The sequence below is a fragment of the Ciconia boyciana genome, chromosome 7 (assembly GCF_034638445.1).
Source record: "Ciconia boyciana chromosome 7, ASM3463844v1, whole genome shotgun sequence".
NCBI classification, from domain to species: Eukaryota; Metazoa; Chordata; class Aves; order Ciconiiformes; family Ciconiidae; genus Ciconia; species Ciconia boyciana.
Window position 1 is genome coordinate 62,153,955 of NC_132940.1, and position 17,160 is coordinate 62,171,114.

At 44.7% G+C, this 17,160-nt stretch overlaps 1 protein-coding gene across 6 annotated transcripts in view; it reads left to right on the forward strand.

The window, feature by feature from the left end:
- MECOM (MDS1 and EVI1 complex locus) overlaps nt 1-17,160 on the forward strand; it is a 348,581-nt gene that overhangs the window by 52,830 nt on the left and 278,591 nt on the right. The window lies entirely within an intron of this gene.

Here is a 17,160-nt window from a genome sequence, read left to right on the forward strand (position 1 = left end):
GAAAGGGAGCTTCATTCGGTCTTAGCTCTTTTATTTACAGTCTAATTCTAAAAGAAAAGGAAATAAGATATGAAAATAAGTTGGAAAATAAGATAAATCTCTCAGTGAAATCACAAGATCTACTCAGTCCTGTAGCAAACCCTCTATAATTCATTTGTAGGTCAGCTCAAGGGATTAGCCATGACGTATTTGGAAATTCATTTATTTTTATTTTATTTTGCTGTTTCTTATGCATAAGGGTAATGCTGTCCCCAAGGCTTTTCAGGTAGCCCTCAAATCTTGACAACATTTGCTGTCTCTAAGGCCTAAGCCAAAATTAATTTTCAAATAAACAGCATAAAAATGTATGGTGTTGTATAAATTTGAATACAAAATGCATTTGTTTTGCTTGCTTCCATCCATACATACATACTGTTGGCTCAGCCAAAAATCATAACATGACATTGAAATTAACGGCCATATGTACATCATGAAAGTCAAAAAAGTTTCTTAGTTTATTAGAAACACTGGAGCGTGGGGTTTTTTTCCCCCCCACTTTCTCCTTGATATGCTCCGCTAGATGCGTGCTGGGAAGGAAAGGCATGTTAATTGTGCTTCTCTCGCCGAGTGCCTTACGAACCCACGTCTCTGCTCCTGGGCTGCTTGCTGGCTCCTGCATCCTGCTCGGGATTTTGATGGGTGTGACATCTTGAGAAGCGCTGAGATGTTTCCAGCGAAAGTGAAATCAGAAGTGACTTGATATCTCTTGCAATTTATTTTATCAGGCACAAGTGGGGGAACACTGAAAGCGAGAACAGCACTTGGACAGCCTGCAGCAGCGGCGCAGGCTGGAAAGTTTCTCCAGTCCTGCAGCGAGTGGAGAGTGGGACCGGAGGGCTAGAAATAACACTGCGAAGCAAAATCCCCAATTCTGGGCTAAACCAAAACACAAAAACCCCAACCAGAAGCCCATGCTGAGGGATTATAGAGAAACAAGGCAAACATTTTGCTGGTGTTTAAATATGATACGGACGGACTCTCCCCTCGGGTTGCCGGAGGCTCCAGCGCATCCCGAAAGGTGCCGGGAGCTGCTGCCGCTGCCCTGGGAGCCTGCAGCACCTGCAGGATCAGCCCCATGGCAGCTAAAAATAACTCCTCCACACTCTTAAATTAAAACAATACCTCTATTTGGCATAGTGTTTGAAACCTCATTCCACAAGGGGGCTGCAGGCATGCTGGAAATTTAGCGCTTGGCAGGCTGGGGAGTACCTGGGAGAAAGGATGCCCGATCCCATGCAGAAGTGCCCGAGCATGGGCCAAATCCGGAGGGAAATGGTCCCTGAAGTCAGAGCAGCGCCTGTGCGTGGCTTTTTCTGAAGATGTGACAAGTGGCTCTTTGACAAGGTTAGCTTGTGCCATCAGCTGGGGATGGCAGAAAGGAGGAGGAAAAGCCTGCAGGGGTCGGTTGGGATGCAGAGCTGCATCATGCTGGTGCTGCTCCTCCCCCAAAGGTCCTTCAGATTAATAGGGTTAGCCGAAATATCCTTTCACCTGTGCTTAATTAAGAGAAGTAGGGCTGTGTGAGATCTCACTGGTGCATTGCCTGGAACTTCATATCTCAAGCAGTATCAGCTGACCAATAAATAGTTGGTTAATTATTAATTGGCTAAAGATTATGTTTGGAAGGGTAGATCACCTTGAAATGTTGCTTTCTATTGTATTTCCTAGCCAAGCAATGAAAGATTTCAATTTAATGTGACATGACAAACTACAAACAAGTGGGTGTTTTAGGGTTTGGCAGGTGAGGAAGCGGGGGTCTGGCAGGGTGCTGCAAGGGGCTGGTTTTTCCACACCATGCATAGCCGGGACCAGGTGTCGGCCTGGTCCTGACATGTTTGGGACGTGTATAGATCCTCTGTTTAGCAAATAATTTATACCCTGGGTCAGCCTGGAGTAGCTTCAGCATTTGCATGATCTTGCACCTTTTAATATTTGTAGTGCTTTTATTTCCAGCAATATTAGCTCACCCTGCTATGCACAGTGCAGAGCCTTCTGTCCCAAAGACAGCAAAGTGCTTTATGGATTATTTTCCAATTTTATTTAACCCTTCACTGAAACACTGTTATGTTGGACTTTGGGGTGAAACACATGGGGGCACCCCCTCGCTGTCTCCTCTCGCCCTGCCCCTGCACATTGGCTGGTGCAGCAGGCAGGCATTGCGGGCAGCGCTGCCCTTTCCCAGCCAAGAACATGTCCTTGATGTGGGTGGTGTGGCTGAGACCTTCCCACCCGGCTTTTCCTGGCTGCTGTTTGCAGGCGTGAATTTTCCCTCTGGGCTAAGTGAAAAAGCTGAGGCCAGTTGCTAAATGAATGTCCCTGTTCTTCCCATCCGCCATGCAGGAGCTGCCCCGTAGCCCTGGCTGGGGAGCAGCCGTGGTCTCTGTGCCAGGCTTGGCCTTGGCTGGAGATGGAGCATCTCCTTCAGCTTTTGGTCTCCTTCCAGATCTCGCTGGTTCAGCTCGCCCTCCATCACCTGGCAGATTTTGCTAACCGGGTTGCAAGAAATGCAAGTTGATGATTGCTCACCTGATGCCCAGGGCCCAGCCCTGGGGAAACCAGGGGTGGGAAGGGGGGCACTTGGCAGTGGTGAGGAGCTGCTGCTGTCCCCTGCAGGGGTGTGTCGCCTGGGAGCTGCTCTTAGCAGCCCAAATCTGCTTTCGTGGTTGCAGGTCAGAAAGAAAGAAAAGCAGAGGAAGAAAGACAGTTTTATTTGCAAGTAAGGGATATTTGATAAAATGCACTTTGAAAAACATGGCAGTCAACAGGAATGCTGCCATATAGCACATCTTAGAACTAGAAAATTGATTTAAAAACGAATAATCCCCCAAATATCAAAGATAAAAAGAAATCTGTTTCACGTATGTTTCTGAATGTGAAAAAAACAGATAGGATCATTGAACCACATGTTATTGCTTATCATCTACTCTGTTTAGCATATCTTTTGAGATTTGACAAAAATTCACTAAGATTTTTTTTTTACATGCTTGTAATCTCCTCAAGTCAAAATCCCAGAGGAACGCAATGCCTTACTCATAATATACAGTATATAAAAATTGTTTTTTATTTAATAACACTTCCTAATTCCTATTTTAGGCAGCGTCTGTAAGCAGCAGAGTACAGTACCGCACTTCTGGATGCGTACATTGTAGTTGCTGAAAACATGTTTTTGACATGTGAGCTGTGTGTCTTGCTGTACTGAAACTATGTCAAACCAGACACGTCAATAATATCTTTAGCCCTGTAAATGTCTTTCTATTGTGCTCATCACCCTATTATGGCAATTGCTTCTTAGGTGACTTTCATTTCTTGCCAAAGCGTAAAACACCCCATGATGCATGAAATGTGGGATTTGCATACCCATTTGAAGCATCGAATTCAAAAGTATGTTAGCGACTGGTTCCTCGAGGGCCTGTGTACGTAAATGCAGCATTCTGCGAGGCTCGGCAGAGCGGCGTGGAGGGGCAGCGTCAGTGTTGGATCCTGTGGAAGGCGGTGGAGAAACAGTGGATTTTGGTTTATCTTAGGAAAAGATGGCACTTGGTTTCCCTGGCCATGCAAGCAAAGGGGCGGGTGGCTGAGCTCTTGCAGCAGCATCGGCTCCCTGCTTTAGCTAAGCAGGGCATGTGGTTAAATTATAGTTATTCCCTCCTGGCTGCACTCCTGGAGAGCAAAATCCCTTTGCCTTCTCTCCCTGCTGATGTGCCATTGAGGGGACAGGTATCTGTGGCACCTGGCAGAGCCACCTCCCCGTGTCCCCCCACTGAGGCTGGTACCCCCCGTGCTCCTGCTCTCCTCAGGCTAAGGCAGAAAGTCCTCTGTTGGCTTCAGCAAAGTGCATAATACTCTCCTTTTTTCCAGCTTCACTAAAATCCTTTTATCCTGCAGTATTTATACTTCATACTGATAAAGGAAAAGGGTCTTATAGTCATATACCTGTATCTTAAGTAATTGCACATGTTTTGTGACATCCAACCATCTCTGGGAAGTGAGAAAAGTTTCACGGCTTTGGTTAAATCAATTTTTTGGAATTCTACGCAAAGGTTTCCGGAAACTCTTCCTGTTTACGCCAGGTGATCATCCGGCCCTCTTCTTTGCTTTCAGTTTGGCACTGCCACTAACTCTAAACTTGAGATATGTGCTGTTTCTGCTAGGAAAGGGTGGGGTGGGAGGGGGGAGAAAGGCAATTTTGAGGAAAACCTCCAACTTTTACATTTATGAGAGTGATTTTAATAACTTTGAGTTACCCGTGCTAATCCTTTAACAGGAAGGCGGTTGAGAACCGATCCAACCTCCTTTCCTTTCATTTGATCCCAAAACACCTGCAACTCTCAGCAGAGTAATCTATGAATCACTGTGTCTGTCGTCCACTTATTGTCTTGTCTAGTGCACTCCACGGTGGAACTAATCAACAGCCCTGAATGAAGCATTGCTCCTGAGCTGAATTCCTTAAAGCTCCTGAAGTATTCAGCAAGGAGGAGAAATCTTTTAGTATGATTTGCTCCACATTCCAAATTCATTTATAGAAAGAGAATAGATGATTAACAACGGGTCGAGAGACACAGATTTAGCACTGCTTTGCCCTGACCTGCCCCGAGTTACTCCTTCCACTTCCCAGGCTGCTCTAATAAGATGAGTTCAAGGAGTGGGATGGCAAAAGCTGCTTGAATCCCCTGCACCCAGCCATCTTAATTTGGTTTATTGGCCTTAATGAACAAATCTGGTTCCTTAATCACAGGTGAATGGAAAAGGTCACTTGCCACTCTGACAAATGGGTTTACCCTGAGCTGGTTGTGTCGAGCTCGCAGATAGTGCGTTTTCCCCCTTTTTCTCCCCCGCGATGAAATGCCAATGTCTCTGCGGCACCTCCTGTTGTGGCCATTACCTGTGGTGCCTGGGCTGCCTGCCAAGGAGCACCCTCGGTAGCAACAAAAGCATAATCATTTCCAGTTGGGAAAGACTGAGCTGTAGTAATTTTCCCTTTCGAAAGCCACAGCGGCGTGGCTCGGGTCAAGCCTCGTTTGGTCCTGGGACGTAGCGCAACGAGGGTACAAAACTTTGTTATCGGCGGCAGCCATTTGAGGAGATTGCGAGGTCCCCAAATATGTTCTTCATCCCCACCGAGTAGCATCCAGTTGCCCCTGGTGGTGGGGTGACCAGGGGGATGTTTGCAGTTTGCAAATGTCTCTCTTTTGGCTAGGTATGGGTGGTAAATGCTAACAAAATGGGTGCAAAAGGAATGACTGTTTCCTAAATGAAAAGCTGATCTACAGAGAGGTTCAGAAGAGCAAGGGGTGTAAAACATGCCGCAAGCTCCTGCCCTGTCAGCCAGGATGGCAACGCGGGCTCTGCCGCTGTAGCAGCGAGCAAACGCAACGGCTCATCCGAAAGGACACCCTGCGTCTCCTGGGACTGGCCGTGCTGGGCAGCAGCACGCTTTGAGGGCACGTTGCGGGCCCTTTCCCAACCAGTGCCAACTTTGGGCTCACTGACACCCACTGTTGACTTTGGTAGTAAACTGTAGCAATAAAGCCAAGTCTCCATCCAGATGTACCTACTGGAAAAAGCCAGCCCAGTGGTCTCACGCAAACCTTGGTTAGTGGCTTACTCCAGGAAATCCTTTTGCAGCCAGTACAAAAGGGAAACCATTTCAGAAAGCAGTTAAAGAGCTATATAGGTGCTTGCAGCAAAATCATAGTTTCTTTCAGGCAGGGCTGAAAATCTCTTGATGTATGTAGAAGACAGAGAGCACTTAGAGCGTGTTCATGGTGATGCATGTTTATCACCACGTGTGAGCTTTTTGGACATGTGGGCTGTGGAAAATAAAACCTTTGAGAAATGGCCCGGGCAGATTTGTAGAAGTACCGCCCATGCAGAGCGGCGTTCAACGTCAGCTGAAGATGAAGCTCTTCTCCGGGCCCTGGGCGCTCACAGACGGCCTCTCTGGCAGCCTTCTTGGGTCACATAAAAAATGAGTTGGGTCAAACCCCAGATGTGCTAACTGCGTGTTGAGATGCACTGATTTTCACTTTGCTGGAAAAAATGATGTCTCTTTTACTTCACACTTCTGTTTGAAACAAAAAGCGAGGTGGGAGTTTGCCCAAAACAGAACTTTCCAATTTTATCTGGCGTTTAAATTCTGCTAAGTTTGAGTAATTGTCAAAAAGATAAAGCTCTGTCTTGCAGGAACGTACTTGGATGTGGAAAAATGCAGTGGACAGGTGACTGGCAGGAAGCGAGAGCGGCTGCTCCTGCACAGATGCAGACGACTAAATAAGTTTTGAGATCATCCTTCCCGTTCAGGTCTTTTCCTTTGATTCTTCAGATTATTTTTATGTTGGAGGCAAATAAGAAACAAAGACAAATCTGCAAAATGATGAGTCGGAGTTTATTGGAGCAGGAAAATAAGCCATTCACACCACTTCCCGGTTTGCTGTGAGAGGCAAAATCATTCACAATGGTGAATCATGGCAGCTAGAGCTGCTTGAAATAACTGCTTTCTGAAGTTAAATTGCTGCTGGCATGCATGGAATAAACAAAGATATTAGTTTGGTTCATTTAAAAGTACAAGTTTTCTTTAGCTGTGATTTCACATGTACTTTTGTAGGGCCAACAGATGATCTTATTTTCTGATAGATGATATTTAAGAGCATCTCTGTGTTTTCTCTGGGTAACTACATAATTTTCAAGAGAAAACCCCATCAGGGATGATGAAGAAATTAATTCACTCCCATCTCCAATAGCCAAAATGGCAAGACGAGGTATGAGTTGCATCTCTTCAACAACTGGAACTGCTGCTGGTGAAAGTGTCTGATTCTTCTCCCTGACATGAACATGGATTTTTGGAAAGAAATCTTCTCCTTCTGCCTCCTGGGTGAAGGCATTAATTCATCCAAGATTTTGCTGTAAGGATCTTCTCAGCATGGACTTTCAGAGTCAGCTGGGTACCTGTGAGTTTTAGATATATTAAAGGTACTGTACAGGAGCTGAATGTCACATCTCCATAATGTATTTTTTGGCAGGTCTTACTCCCTCCCACGTGTTGCTGATAGGAGATAGGTGGTTTACCACAACAAAGGTACAGCTCCTGAAATTCAGCTGTTTGGGCAGACATGGAGTGAGCTAGGTGGGAGCAAAGCTTTTGGAGCCCAGATTTCATACCAAATAGGCGCTTCTCCAGCAGAGCGGTTCCTGCCCTTCTGGCTCCTCCTGATCATGTTGTTCCTTGAAGTTTCATACCTTTCTCTGGCTGCCAGGGAGCAGAATCTGTTCCCTGCAACCCAAACAAAGCTTTCTGGCTCTGCTCTACCAAATTTAGCCTGCACGTACACGGGCGCAACATCTGACGAGACGATCTGCTGTGATGCCTCCTCGTGCCAAAGCTTTCCATTTCTTCTAGTTCGCAGACTATCAAGGTGGGATTTATCTGCTGTAGGTGTCTACGAGTATGCTTATCTCTGAGCAAATTGTTTAGGTTTCCTTTGTACTTGACGGACAGCTTGTAGGATGTCATCTCACCTCAAATTGGACATCTAAAATGAGTCCCCTGGACAGTCCCTTCCAGCGCTCGGTTTTCTGCGGCCTATGTGAAGCTGATGTGTATATTGTAAATGTCCAGAATTAGCGGTGGTGGATCCCCGCGTAGGTTGTGTGCAGACAGCAGAGGGTGCTGGAGTTTTTTTTCCTTTCAATGTACCTCCGAGGTTGCAGGATCATTATAACCTAAAATCAATTGGCTTTTATTCTGATTGCTGAGCACAAAGAAGCTGGGCAGGTACAGCAAGAGAGGAGGTACTGAGCTTGAGTTAAATGGACACTGTCACCTTCAAAAGTCACACTCTGCCAAAAACTCTGTATCTACCAAATCAGTAAGTAAAAGCTGAGACTATCATGATACGTATCAACAGATTTTATTTTTCTACTGACTTTTTTACTAGGATTTTTCCCTCTCTCAAAACATTTTTAGAAACTTGGTTTTAGGAAATGGAAAACAAAAGCCTCTACAGTTGTTTATTTCAGAGAAGTCAGAGTCCAGAGAAATTTGCTCTGTCAGAAATACAACTTGCAGATGTTATCAACCTTCAGCAAGCTGCCAGTATAGACTTTTATGGATCAGAGTAACCGTGGTGTCGGCTGGCACCTCACTACCTTATAGCAACGTTCACATCTATATAACTGGAGAGCTTCACCCAGGACCGTCAATCTCATGGGCCAGGGCTGGAGGAAGGGCTCCCCTGTAAATGCCAGTAGTAAGACTTTCAAGAGCAGAATTTAAAAGAAGCAAGGGTAGCAAACCAGGCTGCCAGGCTGTAAGACTGGAATAACTCCCTTAAGCTCAATAGAGCTTAAGTGACTTAAACTTCCCAAAGCCAAGCTTTCCTTGCGGGACATGGACACACTGGCTGGTGGTAGAATAAGTCTGAAATTCAGACTTGCTCCTCAGGTCCCATCCAGGCGTGCCGTGGATGAGGAGCCTGGGGGCTGTGTTTTGGGCTATATCGCGTGTGCTGACACACGTACTGCAGGTGGTGGTGCTAATGGCAGGGAATGGGAGCACGTGTAGGGCAACAGCCACTTCACCTTCCAGTTAATGCCCCCTCACACGCACCCGTATTTAAAAGCACAAATTTCATACCCGCAGTTTACAAGTGTAACTGATGTCAGAGCCAGGATTAAAACTTGGGAGTGACTGGCTTCTAGCCTATTTCTTAATCTATTAAATCACACAGTCTCTCTCCTGCTAACTCTCGCTGGTTACTGGGATTGCTTGGCAGCAGCAAGCCCAGGCTGATGTCTAATGCTGGCTCCATTACTGAGTCAGCTTGGTTGCCAGCTCAAGGGCATCCAGTCAACAAATGTCTTATTTTTGGATTCTCCCGTTCTCCTGAGGCCATTGCTATGAAGAATGACCTCCTTTACCTCATTCACCTTGTTTGCTGTTCCCGACCCAGATAGTGTCGTGGCTATTGCATGAGTCAATCGTCCCGTGGAGTAGTGGTGTCACTGTGATGTTTTCATTAGCATTTGAACCAGAGCAGTGGCTGGCATCTGCAGGACGTTTCGGATGAACATACAAAAGTCTGTATTTCAGTCATGTTAAAACTATGACCAAGCTAACAAAAGTCAGGAAATCCAAACTGCAGATTGATAGGTTGTCCTTGGATTGCCCTGCCACGTCTAGGCACGGGATGGTGGCACAGCCGGGACTGAGCATCACGGTCCGCGGGGAAGTTCTTCTAGTGCCTGGGCACGGTGCGATGTGCTGAGGGTGGAAGAGCAGCTGCAAATACAGTTAGGACTTTTATGGGTTCATCTATCTTCTTTTTAAGGTCAATCTATTCTACTCCAGCACTTAACTTTGTTTTTGGTTGCAAAATGTAGTTTTCCAAAGGAGTGTGGCTTCCTTGCGTCAAAGTAGAACTCTTCTTTTTGGATCTGAAAGTCGGGGTGGTTTCTCCACCTCTGGAAGGGTATGTACATGTTTGCCCATGGCACTTGGGTCCTTCTGCGCAGCAACACACAGAAATCGCTTACCAGTGAGAACGCACAATTTCCCAGTTGTCTTTTTTTGTAGCCAACATCACTTGTCTATTTTGATCTTTTTTTTTTTTTCCTTCTCTTTCTGTATGTGTTTACAAGTGAGAGCCCTCTTTAGGAAATATGCTATAGGAATCCGAAACCTTTCAGCTTGCCTGCAATGCAAAGATTATGAAGGGTAGTAAAGAGTGGCAGATTCTTATGCTAAACTATAGTTTTTATGAGCACTTGGAAAGCCTTGTCTATGTTTCTTATTAGAACTGGTAAAATTATTCAGATCAAGTTAATTTTCATAATTTCCAAGTTTCTGCTTCTGTTCCAAAACGTAATTCTTTAAAAATCTTTTTGCTTCTCCCATTACCAATGTAAACGGGTAATTTTCATTTTCTTTTCTTTTGGCAGAGTGTTGCACATGCAACATTCAGTGTTTACAGCTTTCGCTGAGCGGGCTGATCCAGTTTTAGGGTGGAACGGCTCGACAATTTGATGCGGAAAAGAATGTCATTTAAATATAGGATCAGATTTTGCAACCTGATAAGCAGCAGCAATCCCAACTCGAGTAATTCACGGACCTTGCAAGCCCTCCTCTGGGCACGCCGTCAGTCCCAGCGGCTCGGCGCTATCTCTCGGGGCGGCTGGGAGTTACCATTGCCCTGCGACTTCCTTCTCCCTCCTCGCGAGGAGAGGATGGGAATTTGCTGAAGGCTTTTATCAGCAATATGCATCTGCCCCCATTCTCACTCAGTGGCTCTCGCCAACGAGTGGGAAAAGTCGGGCCAATGCGTAATCTGCTCTCAGCTTGCTTCCTGCTGCCGTGCCCCAGGGATGGAGGAAGCAGACAAGTGGCCCTGTGTGCTCTCTCTTTGCCAGGCCCAAAAGTTCAAGAGGCTCAGGGAGACAGAAGAGAGATTCTTGCTCTCTTTTGTAAGGGATATTGCATATTTAATGCTGGAATATAGTAAAAGTCTGTAAAGATGAGTTATATGGGGCAAAACCCAGATGAACCTTATAATGCCAAGTTCTTTGGACACCTGCTGATTAGATTTTGGTCTGAACAGAGCTATTTGCTCTGTACAATCTGATATGATGTTAACGTGCCATCTGAAGAGTCTTCCAGTTAAATGAGGTGTCATCTTAAGGTTTCATTTTGTACTTTTGCTCCGCCTGCAGTTTGAGTGTACTTGGGACCACCACCCGATTTATTTCTTTGTCAGTTCAAAAAGGTTTTGCATCAAGAGTTTCTCTTGTGCCTACAAAAGTTATTTCTGATGAAGTGTGGGGTGGAAGGGACATCCCTGCTCCTGGTGCACGTAATTTCAATAAGTTTGGTAGAAGCTTCTGGATATGGAAGACCTGTATATGAAGCCAGACAGTGAGAGCACAGCGGGCACGCCGGGGTCTGAGCGGTCTCCCACAGTGCACTGGAAGCCACCAGTGAAATGCAGAGCAGCTGTGCTGTTGCAAAGCACCGTGAGCCCTCCAGACATGGGCAAAGGCTGCCTTTTCACTATTTATCTGCAGCCCTTGGCGTGATAGGGTCTTGAGCCCCAAATAAAGCCATAAGGTGTGACTCTGGTATAAACAGTAGGAACATAGCTGGTCTCTTTTGCCCTTGCTGGTGTATGAATGGGAGAAGACACTGCTCAAGTCAGAAAAGCCATGCTGGTGGGAGCAAGCATTATTCCCGTGTTTGCTCAGAACTGTAGGCCTTTGTTTCTCTGTTTTTTTAAAATATTTTTTTTTTCCCCAAAGCAACATCATTGGTGAAATCTTGCTCCCATTTAAATCATGAGAGTTTTTCTGTGAACTTTTATGGTGCCAGGATTTCACTCCGTGTGGTTTTTTTAGCACCTGAGCTTAGGTAGGGTTCAGGAGAATGCAGCTGTGATTAGCCCAGCCTTCCTGTGCTGTATCAAGCTCTGGAGTTAACAGGGCAGTTGCAAAGCGTGGCACGTAATGCATTTCTGCATTAAATACACCCACATTATCTTACATCCCAAGCAGCCCAGATTGTCAGTAGACAATTATGGGTTTTGCTGGGTTTATTTTGATTGGCCTGCTCTCAGTTTTCCATAGTGGTACTCTATTTGTAAAAACAGATCATTAATGATAACAACAGATGACATGTGTCTGAAATATGGGGTGGACGAGGGAGTTAGTTTTTCTTCCTATTTTTTTTTTTCCTGAGTGTCTGCACTTTGACAGCACGTTTGCCAGGCTGTCACTTGGTTGAGAGATCCACAAGATTAGGACCTCATTGTGTGAATGTTTTCACAGCACTTGTTGCTATAAAGAATCTTCACACTTTGGTGGATGAAATCTGGACTCCTAGACACAAACTGTTAAGAAGCAATCATAACAATTAGCTAATGTGTCAACAATTAGCACTTTCCATCAACCGGCATTGAGTGGAACCTTCTTCTTATCCATACGCAGACAAAAATGCAATGATGTAGTAAAGAAAAGCAGTGGATTTGGCTGCACTCGTCCCTTGCTGTAGCCAGCAAACTCCCATGGGTATTGTTTACAATGATTATTCTTCCATTATGATGTTATTGCACAGGTCAGGGGTGGTAGCTAGACTGAAAATAAGCTTTTTTTTTTTCCTTTTCTTTTTTTTTTTTACTTGAAATCTTGGCTGCTTTTACAAAAGTACAACAGAAACAACTGCTGTGAAAAGGTCAGCCAGTAACAGTACTTTAGTGTTTAACTGGTAAATATTTCAAAATAGTATTTCTAATATTTTACCATTTGGAAGTTTTTCAATGCATCTCCAGTCCAGCGCGACTCAATCAATGTAAGATTTCCACGGTCTCCACTGGGAATTCTTTACAATGGGTACATTATAGTCTGTTACTGTATCTACCACCAGTTGGTCAGAATTTGTTTTAATATCTTTTTATATGGTATATTACTGGCAGTAATATAAAAAGCACTGTTTTCTCAAGTATTTTAGATATCTCCATATGTAAGCACTGAAGAGAACTAAAGACAGGTCTTCTGACATGACCTTGCAGCCACTCTTACTCATACAGTAGCTTCTTAGAAGACAACGCATTTGACTGGAAAGAAGATCAGAGTCTTCTCCAAAGAAATATCTTTTGGGAATGTTTGCTGTAATGCATGGGGTTCGTAGCGAGCTACTGTGGGATGAACATAAAGTACTGCAGCATCGGTAAGGGTTTCTCTGGTTAATTGTGGAGCTGGAGCCAAAGTGAAACCATCTTAAAAACAAGCAGTACAGTTTCTAAAAGTAACATGCTGCTTGACTGCAAGCCAAAGCAATTGATTTAAAACAGGGTACGGTGCTTGAGCAGAGCCTCATCTGGTCCAGCACCCTGGTAGCCGCAGTTTGGACCATGTGTGTATGTTTAGGAATTATTTGACAGCTCAATAAACAAGGCGTTGCAGTAATCTGAACAAAAAGATGGACGTAAAGATGCAAATAGAAACAACAGTAATCAGAGTTTACTGATAGTTCTCTAAGTTCAGCATGTGCTACCTTGCTGTAACAAGGGGAAAGGACGACCCTGTGGTTTAGGGGCAGATGCACCCTCTCCCCAACTCTTCCCAAATCTCCCTGTGACTTCGTGCAAACCTAAGACCTCAGCCTTTTTCCAACTGAGGAAAACCTCAGTTTCCTCCTTTTAATCCCAGTTCTTCTCCATCTCCTCCTTCCAGCCTGGGACATTGTGATACTAAACAAATGTTTGAGATTTTTGGAGTGGCGGGGGGGTATAATTACACTAAGGATTATTAATATGGGAAATATGGTCAATAAATGTGAGAGGGGTTGAGTAATGCAGGAACATTCTTTACAAATTCTTTAGTAACGGAGTAGGCAGAGTGCCATAGACAAAGAAAATCCTCTGAATTGCAAGTGTGTTCTTATGGCTTTTGCCAAGACGATGACAAAAGCCGTTCTTTCTTCTCGCATTAGGACTCCTATTCAATGATACACTTAAGCATGTTCTTAAATTCCGTTGACATTTGAAAGCACTGTTGACTTTAATAGGACTTAAGCACCTGTTCATGGTTAATTGTGTACTTTCAGGGCTTTTCTTGAAGGGGAAAAAAAAAAAGATGGATAGACTTAGGCATGTGCTTAAAGTTAAGCAGGTGCTTAAGTGCTTTGCAGAGCTGAGGCCTTAGAACTGGGTCTAATCCCCTCTGAAGTCAGAGGATGGATTTTTCCCTGCAGTGTGCCTGGTGCAGAGGAGCAATTTGTTTAAGTGACAAAATGAAGTCATGAGAACCATCTGAAGGAAATTTTTTTTTTTTTGCAACAGCACCCAACCATGGGTGCCAGCTGCTGACAACTGAATTATAAAATGAACTTACAATCAGACTAAATGGACTAAACCAAAACCTCTTCAAACATTAGCAGCTACAGGCCCAGATAATATCACTGAAAAACTCTAATCGTACTTTGAAAAAACCCTTTTTCCATGGGCGTAACACTAGAGTGGCTCCTGGGCAGTGCAGGGCTTGAACCCCCCAAGTGAAGCAGCAATCCTGCCAGGACAGGCAACAGCCCTGGGTAAGATGGGAGAGGAGAAATGTTTTTCTCTCTGAGAAAGGGCTGCTTTGGTGTAGGCAGTGATTGATGGTTCAGAAATGACAGTGCCGGAGGTGTTTTTCCTGCCTCTTAGCCTGGAATTAGGCAACTAGCTTTTGGGTGATGGTGGGGTTACAGTGCCTCGCTCTCCTTGAGAGCTGTCCGGGATGCCTCTTCATCTCCACTCCCTGTCTGGGAGGACAAGACAATGCTTCTGCTGTCTTCCCTTCTCTTGGTTCATATTGTAAGTTCACCCACATCAGGGTCTGTCTTGCTGGAAGGTGATGTGTAATGCTCAGTGAGGTGGATCCTGCCTGGGACTTCTAGGTAGTGCAGTAGCAATTAAAAAAAAAAAGTAGCCAAACAAATGTAAATTTGGGGATCAGAATCTTACTTTGAGGTTAAAAAATAGTACCTTGTCTTCCCCCCACCGTCTACTGAGCACTGGGTGGAGTGGTGTTTATGCTTTTTTACGGTCAACATCCGGAAAGAAGGACTCCATCCAAAGGGGATGATCAGAGCTACAGTGCCACTGTGAGAGTCACCTTCAAAATGTGGAGGTGCCACCACTGTCCTCTTGGAGAAACCAGAAAAGAGTGATTTACACTTTTCTGCTTACTGGAACCTTAGCCGTCCTGTGCCGTGCAGGCAGGCTGGTGAGCTGCAGGCTGGGTTGCAGAAACAGTGTGGTGCTTTGGTAGGAAAGCGTCGTGGCTGGCGCAGATCTAAGGTGTCAGTCCTGCTCCCGTGGTGGGGTTGGACCTCGGAGACGCTGCAGAGGCTGCGGTGGTGCATCATGCCAGGGTGAATGTGAAAACATGGGTGCCCTGGGGAGCGAGCAGATCCTCCACCAGCACCCTGACGATGAGTCTTGCCATATTTGGTGGTTTTCTCAAAGCCCCATTTCCTTCAGTATTGTGAGTAAGTAACAATGTTGTCTTTTATTTAAAAAAAAAAAAAAGTTTCCAGCCTTTGTGGTAGCAGAGATAAGCTGGAAAGTGTGAGCCTAAAACATGCCCAAATAAGAAGGCTAATAATTAGAATCCAGCATGCATTTGTAACAACAACAAAAAAACCCAAACCCAAATCAAAAATAAAAAAAAAATTAAGCTATATTCCTTGCCGAGTGAATTTGAACGGTGGAGGTTGGCAGCACGGCCTTGTTCATGGGAGGTGAGGGATGCCCGGTGCAGGTACCCCTGCCTGAGACTCTTTTTATGATTTAACCCCTTCACCATGAAACTGTGATAAAGTTAAATGCAGTTTAAGTGGTTCAGGGTGGATTACAGGGCTGTGGCTGGAGGATAGATTCCTCGCCTGGCTGCAAGGGTTTTTGGAGAGGATGTACATACCTAAGCTGGACAGGAGGAGTTTTATCCTCTGTCAGGAATCTGGTAGCCAGAGTGAAGTGTTTCACACAAGAGCTACCAATTCCTGTCCACACTGTATCACAGATTAATAGGAAAATAGAAAACACAAAAATTCTCCATTTTTCTTATTCAGCTTATTTACAAAATGAAACTTGTTCATATCGGAGAATGGCAAGCAATCCTCGCCACTGCAGAAAGGAGAGCGAAAACAAGGAGAGCCAGGTGCTCCAAATAAGAAAATGTCAGGAAGGCTCTACGTCTCCGCCGAGCAGCCTGCGCTATAAATTGTGGCAATGCCACCACTGTGACCTGAAGCCTGGGGGAAGAGAATAGTATAAAAATGATAAATCACAGCCAGAGTTCCAGATCTTAATCAGACAAAGAAAGCTGGTTCCATTATCAGATAGATTTATATAATCGCTTACTACTAACACTGTGTCCTTCCTCCAGTTTCTTTTAGTAGAGATGGGGTAAGACCCCAGGTAGCAATCCTGAGGTCACATCTGTCCCGACGTCAGAAGGGACGCAGTGCTCTTCCAGCCTGACGTTCCGCCTCAAGCAGGCAATAGTTTCCTTGCATTAATACCTGCTTGAACTAGAGCACCTCTCTTAGGAGAGCAGTGAATCCTGCTACTAAGTGAGCGCAGCATCTGGTGAACTTTCCTAACCATTCTTCTTGGTCATATTCCTCGTTGCAGTGTGTCCAGCTTCCAGCCACGGCTCTCATTATACATCTGCTTACTTCAGCTCGAGAGATTTCCATGATCAGACCACTGTGGTGGTCTTTCCCCCTACCCTCCATATAAGCTAAAGAAACCGTTCCCACACTTTTCACTACAAAGGCACGCTTTCTGCTCTGGTCATCATTTTTTTCTGGTCATCATCTCTTCTTTTGAATCCTCTCTAACATTTCACACTCTTTCTCAAAGTGGAGGTGCCAGACCTCATGGCAGGTTTCCAGGAGTGTTTGCGTTGGTGCCACCGCGGTGGCATCGCCGCTGTGTCACAGGCAGGTCGGTCTGCTGCTGCCCGTCTTTCAGAGGAGCCCCATTCCTCTGCTGCCCTGGTGTCTTCCCTACTTGCGGCTCCTCGGTTTTTGTGTCTTCTGCATACTGTTCTGAATATTAGTCAGATGTTTCTTCCTTGTCATTGATTAAAAACTCTGATTGTGGTAATGCCAGACAGTGATTCTTGTAGAAGTCTTGGGAAATTATAGTTACTTGATGATGATTTCCTATTTGCAGTTGCATTTAAACTCATCTTTTAGTTGTGTGTATTTTGCATCATTCTATTTGATTCCATTATCAGATAAAATATAATCACTTACCAGTAAAGCCTTCTCCATATCTCAGTCTCTAAAATACCATCCAAGGATTTATACCGTAATATACATTCATAACTATTATCCAGCCAAATCTTTTGAATAGTTTAAGTATATTATGTGACCAGAACTACCTTTGTCAGATAAACTTATATATAAAAAAATTCAATTTACTTTGATAGGATCTCTTATCTATAAATACATATTAATTAGCATTAACTATAAATAGATTACTTTAATTCTGAAGGAAGAAAACCCTGTTGGTTAAGGAAATAACTAGTGTAATGTGCCTGCTCTGATATTAGGTCGCCCTGTCTTTACCTGACCGCTCTCTCTGG